Source organism: Onychomys torridus, chromosome 20 (assembly GCF_903995425.1).
Source record: "Onychomys torridus chromosome 20, mOncTor1.1, whole genome shotgun sequence".
Lineage (NCBI taxonomy): Eukaryota > Metazoa > Chordata > Mammalia > Rodentia > Cricetidae > Onychomys > Onychomys torridus.
This window is the reverse complement of record NC_050462.1, coordinates 44,838,282-44,846,328: the sequence shown is the minus strand read 5'-3', so window position 1 is coordinate 44,846,328 and position 8,047 is coordinate 44,838,282.

The following is an 8,047-nucleotide window of genomic DNA, read 5'->3' as shown; positions in this document are numbered from 1 at the left end:
AGAGGGATAAACTTCAATACTATAAAGGGCATGCCCAATAAATCCATACCCAACATATTCAATGAAGATTAAAAAAATGTAAGTCCCTCTTCTAAGGTCCAGAACAAGGTTCCAACTGTCATCACTTATATTCAACAATCTTCTGGTTTTCCTTCTTTTTTGTAATAAAAATAATCTGATAAAAACAACTTAGGAAAGAAAGGATTCACAATCCCAAGTTACAGTCCATTATTATAGGGGTTATAATTGCAGGTACTTAAAGCATCAGAACCACAATTAAAATCAGGGAGAAAATAAACACAGAGATCCTTGCTTCTTGGCTTGCAGACTCTTTTATACTGAACAAGAACCCCTGCCTAGGGAATGGTGCTGCCCACCATGGGCTGGGTCTTCCTACATCCATTAACAATCAAGACAACCCCCATGGGCCATCCAGATGTAGACAATTGCTCATTTAAGACTTCCTTTCACCGAGCGGTGGTGGTGCACGCCTTTAATCACAGCACTCGGGAGGCAGAGCCAGGCTGATCTCTGTGAGTTCAAGGCCAGCCTGGTCTACAGAGCGAGATCTAGGACAGGCACCAAAACTACACAGAGAACGCTGTCTTTGAAAACCAAAAGCTAACCCCTCTTCCTCCAAAAGACTTCCTTTCTAGGTAGTTTTAGACTGTGTCAAACTGACAGTTAAAATTATCCAGCACAACAGCATTAAAGATCATTACCAGAGTAAACAACTGAGAGAAAAAAAATTAAAAGGACTCCAAAATTGTCACTGCTGACAACATGGCCAAACAGAAGTCAGTACCTAACTTCTCCCTCCCTGTTTTCCTCCCTCCTCCTCCTCTTCCTCCTCCTCTTCCTCCTCCTCTTCCTCCTCCTCTTCCTCCTCCTCCTCCTCCTCCTCCTCCTCCTCCTCCTCCTCTCCACATCTTCTTCTCACTCTTCCTCTCTGACATATGGTCACTTCGTACAGCACAGGCTGACCTCCAACAACCAGATCTCCTGCCTCAGTGTTAGAGGTGTGTTAGCACCTGACTTTCAGTAATGCTTCATTGCACCAACAATCTGGAAAAGAAATAAAGAAATCAAGGATATTCCCAATAGCAACAGAAAAATTCTTAGGATGAAATTGGATAAAATAAGTGAAAGATATGTACTATATATGGGAAACTGTAGGGCAATGACAAGGAAATTGAAGAGAACAGGAATGGAAATGGAAATATAACTATTCATACAGAAGAAGAACTGACCTGGATAAAATGGGCAAGTCACTCAAAGCAATCTATTAGAATAACTAAAAGACGAGGTTCATGGCTCCTGAGCAATGACACAGAAGGTTGACCTTATGCCCTCACAGGCATGTGTACACACGTACATGTGTACCAACACATATGTGCACATAGGCACACATGCACGTATGTTTGCACATGTACATGCATGTGTAAACACACACACACACACACACACACACACACACACACACACACACACACCCACACACGTGGGGTTCCATTGCTTTGATAAAGCACCATGACCCAAAACAGCTTGAGGAGGGGAGGGTTTGCTCCAGCTTACAGCTCTCAGGTCCAATACAGAAATCAGAGCAGGAACTCAAGGCAAGAATTGAAACAGAAGCCACAGAGGGTCCTTCCTGGCTTGCTTCTCACTGTTTGCTCGTGCCGTTTTTCTCTTGCAATGCCCAGGACTCCCTGCTTAGACTGTCACTTCTCACAGTGAGCTGGGCCCTCCCACATCATCCACCAGGTTTTCCCACAGGCCAATCTTATGGAGGCATGTTCTCAATTGAGGTTTCCTCTTCCAAAATGACTCTAGCTAGTGTCAAGTTGACATAGAACTAGCCAGGACACATCCTGAACCTATCTTTCTCACTAGTAGATTTCTAAAATCTTAAAGTCCTTATGGGCCTACCAAAGAATTTAATTAGCTAACACGTCTGAAGCGAAAAGAAAAAAAAGCTTTCAGAAGTGTCTCAGCCTATCATAAAACCTTAGCAATAAAAAGTATGCTATTGCTATTAAAAAACAACAACAACAAATACACTGACCATAGATCAGGACAGATCTCAAAATAAACTCATATATCTATGGTCAATTGAGTTTTGTGAAAGTTGCCCAGAATGCACAATGGAGAAAAAGGAAGGGCCGTCTCTTTAACACATGGTGTTGAGGAAACTATATACCCACAGGCAAAAGAATGGAATTGGAAAGTTATTTCATACCATACTTTTAAAAGCTAGCTCAAAATGGATTAAATGATTAAATTTGAGACCTAAAATGATTTTTAAAATATTAGAAAAAAACCATAAGGGAAATATACTTCATAGCATTAGTCTAGATAAGGTCTTTCCAAATAAGACCCCAAAGTATAGACGGGGTAAACAAAAATGGACAAATGGGACTATATTAAAATAAACATCCCACACACAGCCAGAGGAATAACTCAGAGAGTGACAAGATCATGAAGGAGAGATAAGATGTACAAACTCTGTGCTTGGCAAGCGGCTGAAAGCCAGAACACTTAAGAAACTCAAACAGCATAATAGAAAGCAAACAATCTGATTTAAAAACGGGCAGAAAACATGAATCGGCATTTCTCAAAAGAAGATATACAAATCAGATATGGTGGCATGTGACTGTATTCCCAGCAGCTGGGGGTCAAGGCACGAGGACTTTGAGTTTGAGGTCAGTCTGGATTCCACAGTAAAGAACTTGAGACCTGGCTGAGTCATGCAGTCAGATTCTTTTCCAAATCACCAAAGCCGGGGAAAGGCATACAAATAGCCAAGGAGAATATGTTAAAATGCTTAGGATTACCAATTATTAGAAAGATTCAAGGAAATTACACATTCTTATCCTAATTAAAATGCAATGGTCAAAAAGGCAAAAACATAAGAAATGCCAGGAGTGCTATGGAGAAAGAACTTCTGTAGGACATGGATAAAAAGGAAAATGGTTCCTCAAAGGCTACACATGGAAGTCTCGTATGACCCACCAATGAACTATTCTATGCATGCACCTATGTAAGTATGAGCAATGGGGTCAGTACACCATTCAGTACCTGCATGCCCGTGTTTATTGGGCATCAACCTAAGTACCCACTAGTGGATGAATAGGTTTAAAAAGGGCCCCCCAAAAGATGCAATCTTGTCATATGTTGTCATAATAAACAATTAGCACAGATTATGTGTGATTTTTCAACCTAATGGGATTTATAATTACCCTAGAAACAAGTCTCTGGGCAGGTCTGTGAGGAATGATATAGATTCGATTAACTAAGGTGGGAAAACTCAGCCTAAATATGGGTGGTCCCACCCTACGGGCTAGGATTCTAGACAAGACCAAAGGGGGGAAAACACAAAATAAGCCAAGCACAGGCATTCACAGCTCTCTGCTTCCTGGCTGCATAAAATGTGATGGCTTCCCTTCGCTACCACACCACCCAGTATGCCAGGATCTCTCTCCACACCACCCAGGATACCAGGATCTCTCTCCACACCACTCAGGATGACAGGATCTTCTGGAACTTTGAACCCAAATCAACCCTTCTTTCTAACATTATTTTTGTTGGGTATCTTGTAGCGATGAGACAGAAAACGAATATATATGTTATATGAAGAAAGATATGGAAAGAAATTTAAAACAAAACTAAATGATCCCTCTCATAGCTTCAGTCTATGGAAGATGTTCTCCTGAAGAAGAGAGTTAGAATGGCTACCAGAGGCTGCTGAGGGTAGATTTTGATCAGTAAGATCAAAGCTGCAACGATGTAGGAGGAATGAGTTCTGGTGTTCTAACTTGTAGTAGGGCGACTATGATTAGCAACATTGTATTGTATACTTCAGATATCTAGGAGAATAGATTTTAAATGTTCTCACCAGTAAGAAATGATAAACAGTGAGATAATAGGGGGAAATGACCCAGAGCTCGCTCTCTCTCTCTCTCTCTCTCTCTCTCTCTCTCGTAAGGTCTTAAAAATCACTGTATCCTTCTTTGAGCACTCTAATTATATCAATTTTTTTTTCAAAAGCTACTATTCAAGATAAAAAATGTAAGACCTGAAACTAATATTGTTATAAGAAAACACACAAAGAATAGATGATGTTGGTGTGAGTAAACAGTTCCTTAGAGATGGCCTCAAAACAGGCAAGAAGGCAAAAATAAGTAGAGAAGACTACTTCTAAATATAAAGCTTCTACACATGAAAGAAAACAGTAGACTGAAGAGAAACTGGTGGTCTGAGACAAACCTGCCAAACACCGTCTCCGCAATATCTAAGGAAATCAAGTCAGTAGCAAGGAAATAGCCCATCTGAGCAAATGAGGGACCCATTTCTCTTTGAAAAGCACAAAAATAGACGATACATATGGAAAAATGCTCATCATTGCTAATTATTTGAGAAACGAAAGTTAGAACAAAGATAGAGCATCACCTTGGACCTGTTAAAATAACTATCATCAGAGAGACCTAAGATTATAGTGTCGGAGAAGCTGAAGAGAGAAGGAAACTCTTGGGCTGTTTTTGTGCGTGTTTCAATTAATTCAGTTGCCATGGAAACAGTAGGCGGCTCTGTAGAAAATTAATAATAGAATTACCGTGTGACCCTCAGTCCTGCTTCTGGGTATACACGAAAAAACCGAGTATGAAGATGTCTGCATGCTTTGACCACCTCACCATCATTCATAACAGCCTACACGAAGCAACTGTGTCCGATGCTGGATGAAGGAATGTGGCCAGTGTTAGCCTTTAAAATGACACAATTTGACATTTGCTGTAACATAGATGAACCCAGACACTCTGGTATGCGGGGAAAAAAAAAAAACAGCATGGAAGGGCCCAAACCATGTTATCTCATTTACAGGTGGAATCTGAAGGAGTTGGGCCTAGTGAAGTAAAGAACAGAGTGATGACTTCTGAGGTTGGTGTGAGAAGATCACATTAAAAGTGAAGATACTGATTACGGGGCACAGAATACCTCTTAGATCACAGTTAGAGATCCTTTGCAGAGAATGGCAATAATGACGTACGGCATATGTAAAAATTGCATAAAGAGTAAATGTTTAAAGTGTCTTAGTCATAAAAACTAACTGGGAGATGATGGATATATCCATTATCTTGATCACTCTGCAGTGCAAGCATGTATAAAACACCGCATTGTGTCTTTTAAATATCTAATTCATTCATTAAAGACAAAGTTCTGAACTCTTTAAATAAAACAAAATTTTTGTTAACAGTGTCAGCTTGGGAGAATTAAATGGGATAGATTGTATAGAGAACTTAATATTTCAGGGACCATAGTGAGTGTGCAACCAAAGTCAACTTTTATAATAAATTCATTTGTTGTTGCCTAATCTGACAGTAAGGCAGCAGCTTATTTTAATGCACTAATATATTTAATATACATAAAACATGTTTACGAAAGCTGTATTTATTCAAGTCTGGATTTTTAAAGTCAAATAAGCCAAACTCAGAGCTATAGCATAAAAGTTACATTAGAGAAGTGAGGTCCACGCAGATATGATGATAAAAGCACACTTATTCCTGGGATTGGCACAAAAGTAAATTACATGAGGTCCACGCAGATATGATGATAAAAGCACATTTATTCCTGGGATTGGCACAAAAGTAAATTAACCCAGCTGTTGTCATTAACTAGTTAATGGACTCCTGTTGGCAAAATGGTAATGTAGCTAATTTGAGTGGGCTTGTGGCTTCTTTTATTATAATTTTATAATTAGTTTAAAGTACATTTTATAATTTGGGAAAAGTTAGTAGGATTTTATAGAATCATTAAATAACTTGGGGGATTTTTAAAGATAGTCTTTGAACAAATTGGTTTTGAAAAAATATTTCACTCAATCAAATGTCTTTAATTTTAGCCCTGCATGTGTATGTGTCTTAGTTAGGATTACTATTGCTGTGATGAAACACCATGACCAAAAGAATGTTGAAGAGAAAAGGGCTTATTTGTATCCTTATGTATCCTGAATCACAATCCATAGAAGGAAGCCAAGACAGGAACATAAACCAGGCAGGAGCTGATGCAGAAACCATGGAAGGTTGCTGCTTACTGGCTTGCTCCTCATGGCTTGCTTAGCCTGCTTTCTTATAGAACCCATAACTACCAGCCCAGGGATGGCACCACCCACAATGGCTGGGCCTTCCCTTCTTAACTACTAATTAAGAAAATGCTCTACAGGCTTGCCCACAGCAGAGCTTTTAGAGGCATTTTCTCAAATGAGGCTCCCTCCACTTCAATGAACCTAGCTTGTGTCAAGTTGATATAAAGCAAGCCAGCACTGTGTGTGTGTGTGTGTGTGTGTGTGTGTGTGTGTGCGTGCGCGCATGCACGCGCGCGCACATGCGCTTATTGCTCACAAGGTACTTTAACAACACCAGGTTTAGTCTGCAGGGATGATTACTTAGAAGCAAATATTAACTTTCATGTATAAAGGAAAGAACAGAAACGTTGAGAATGTGATGGAACAATTAAGTCTGGTGGTCCCTGTATTCATGGTAATGGAGACAGAAGCAGTTGGTCATGCTAGCACAGTGCATGCCTTCCCTGCAGGCATATTTATTTGCCAAATATAAAAAAGGATACTATTAAGATTTTGATTGGATAGGCCAGAGTTTGAATTCATATTTCATAATCATCAGTAGTAGTAAAAGAATAGGCTAATCTTTATCTAAAATCAAAATGAGATTTCCACATTAATGAAAGCTAATCTATAGAAGTCAATTAAAATGTTCCTACAAACTCACATTATGAAGTCTACCCCAGAGCCATTTAAGATGAGTGCAGATATTCTTCGGGGGTGTCTTTCTAAGAAGCACTTCCAATGCTCTGACAACAAAAGGTCTAAATTGAAACCACTTTGTTTAAAGTGAATAAGGTCAATCAGAAAATCCGAACTTAGCTTTCATTCATTTACCATGATGCCATGTGCATTAGAGAGGAAACGTAACCACTGGTGACTGAAGCTGAGGGTGCTTTATATTGTCTTTTTAAAACCTTTCTAGACTTATTTATTTTTATATCACGAGTGTGTTTTCTGCATGCATGTATGTGTACCACATGCATGCCTGATGCCCGTGGAGGTTAGGAGAGGATTTTAGATCCCCTGGAACTGGAACTAAGGATGGTTGTGAACCAACTGGTGAGTGCTGGGGATTGAATCCGGATCCTCGGCGGGGGTAACAGTTGCTGAATCATCTCTCCAACCCTAGAGCTTCTTATTTTCATAGGAAAATAAAATTTAAAATAATGTGCATAGAATCTTGCATTGTAGAAATTGTGCTAACTGACCATGTTCAAAGACACAGCATTTATTTGTAAGACTGAGATGCACAATGTGGTGGTGGGGGAGGAAATACAGAATGCATATAAAATCCAGCCAAACGTATACATTTATCACTGCCACCAGGACAAATGGAGGCAAGCTGAAAACATTTATTTAAATGACCTAGGCAGGTTGGAGAGGAATGGCCAGTGAAGATAAAGGTGCTGGGGGCAGTTATAGGCCTTCCTGCCCCCCTTCACCAAATACCAAAGGCATTAGGAATGAGACAATGGGATACCGCTAGCTAGCCTCATTTCTGACAGAGATTGGAGAGAGGGGACAGCGGGTGGCCTTGTCTTAATGACCTCATTGTAAATCCATTTGTTGTAGAAAGGCCAATCTGTTTTCAGTGTGTCAGTCTAGATGAGTTGGGTAATTACCGGCCCCATCACTGTGAGTGATCAGATGGTATATTAGGAGCTGGAAACTTGCCAATTCTTGCCCAATACAGAGGTGGTTAAAACCTTTGATGGTATAAATGTCTAATAAATAGAATATACTTCATTGGTGAAGGCTTCATTTGAATATTAGTCTGGGGAGCGGTTTACTTCATGTTTGAAATCCTACAAGTTCTAAGAAACAAATAAATTTAAGAATGAACGCGAGTGGGCTTGGATAGCGTATGGTTTACTCTCGTTCAAAAGATGATTGTTTAAGATAGGTCAACGAAGTTGCCTCTGGCTTCTT